This window comes from Leuciscus leuciscus, assembly GCF_965113295.1.
Source record: "Leuciscus leuciscus genome assembly, chromosome: 4".
Classification (NCBI taxonomy): domain Eukaryota; kingdom Metazoa; phylum Chordata; class Actinopteri; order Cypriniformes; family Leuciscidae; genus Leuciscus; species Leuciscus leuciscus.
Window position 1 is genome coordinate 51,159,427 of NC_138728.1, and position 2,285 is coordinate 51,161,711.

Here is a 2,285-nt window from a genome sequence, read left to right on the forward strand (position 1 = left end):
GCCGAAAACACACGTGTGCTCAACTCATGCAAAACAGACGAAATTAAAATAAAGAAAAAATAATAAAATGACTATAATGACTGCCTAGCAAAACAGAAAAAAACAATTAAAAAAAGAAATAATTCAATTTAAAATAATAAAAAATATAAACATAATTTAGTTTACTATTACTTGACTATAATAACAGTTAAGTAGAAATAAAAATAAATAAATAATATAATTTAAAATAATATATAATAATGTATCATAAAAACAGTAATGTACTTCATTATGAATAATTAATTAATAGCTAAATTATAATTACTGTTTGGTTAAAATGAAAATACATACATAAAATGTTTTAACCCTTTCATGCATGAATTATGATAACCTCTGTCAGGATTATGAGTTTGTATTGCTCTCAGGGCGTGAACAACAAGATTTGAATTTTTATTTTATTTTATTTTTTACACATTTTTCAAAGAGATCTTCGGATGTCCAGAGCTTCGGCAAGCGTTTATGGTTTAAACTGAAGATATACTGTATTAAACATAATACAATAATCAAACAGATATAGTGTGTGCATTTAACAAACCAATCAATAAAATTATATCAAATCATGCGAAAACTATAAAATATATACAAAAAATATAAATGCTAAATATTTCTTCGTACTTCATACGAGTTGCACCTGGCGTATCTTTGATATCAGAACATGAGGACGTGATTCCATCAGAAATGTTCAAGGTACAACTGTGGAAACCACTCAGACGCTCCTCCAGTGCACCAGAGTATGTCCGTTTACCCTTATTAGCTGATCATTATGATTATGTTCAAGACGAACACATTTCTAGCACAGCCCTCCTCTGAGAACATAGAGATCAGGGCCCGTATTCACTCTAAGAATCCTCTCAGAAAACTCTTCATTTAGCTTACAAACGTCTACGCAGGAGTCTTAGCTTAAGAGAGATTCAGAGCAACTCTGAGTAAGGAAAAGACAAACACGTTCACCTTAGTGAGGAGGCGGGGCTGACCCCGTTGCTATGTATGACACAATCTTTTGAAGACTGTGATTGGTTGGTTGTCCAAGAAGGACTAAAAGAGTGATTTTAAGTATAGGGTACCTGCTAAACAGTTGTCCCAAGCCCAAACCGTGCTCAAATGAGTAAACTGGGCTCTGTTGTACCTGTTACCTGTTGTAGTTCAGCTGTGACCCCTGGGCAGGACGGAGGTAAGGTGTGAGGAGCCATGGTCTACATAAGGATAACCACTGTCCCCTAACAAGTGGCAGTTGTGTGTGTGATCACTCTGCTTCCAGAAGCTTGTGACAGACCCAGATCATCACTGCTGCATTGTTGCATTTTCCCAGTTGCCAAATATCGTAATGTATGATTACTGTAATTTCTGGCGCTATGGCATTTCTGTGCTGTGTCGGAGATGTTAGCGTGTCTCTAATAAGATCAGTCACAAACACGATCCCTGCACGATCTAATCTATAGCGTTTTATTAACTCACTGTCATCCATTGTCTGCAACACATTTCTTCTCCCTCTTCGTCTTTCTGCCATTTTCTCCTCTGCTAAAGAAACTCTTAAGCCTCTTAAAAGTCCTCGTCCGTGCTCCTAACAATTTTGACCTTAAGACCTCTTTTAAGGGTTAAGATGCTTTCTGAATTACTTTTTTCTTTACTAGGATTTTTTCTTTAATTTTAAGAGTAAACGGCCACATTTCTAAGAATGTGGTCACTAGGAGCCACTCTTTGCATTAAGATTCTTTATGAATACGGGCCCTGGTGTTTTCAATCTCATGTGAAATGAGCAGTGTTGGGTAACGCATTACAAGTAACATGCATAACACATTCAGATTACTTTTCTGATGTTACGAGTAAAGAAACGCATTACAGTAATGTGCATTACGATATCAGATTACTTTTTGATCTAACAAGTAATGCATTCATTTACAAGTCACACACATTATGTAATCACATAATTTTTTTGATGTCAATGAAAATTACATTCTAATACAAATACATGCATTTACAGTCAAAAAAGGTCACTGCAGATTAAGTGTTTTCAAAAACAATATTCACAGTATAAGTATGAACTGTAGCTGAAATACAGCCACTGATGCATGAGGTCCACTATAGTGGACAGATGATTCATCTCAGTTTTCTCCCTATCTAAAATCAAAACTGGGAAAATATAACTGTGATAGGACTCATTAGATATTGCTTGATTACTATATATATATATCTCCTCCGTTTTAATTGTAAATATATATATATAAAAAAAAAAACTCAACAAAATG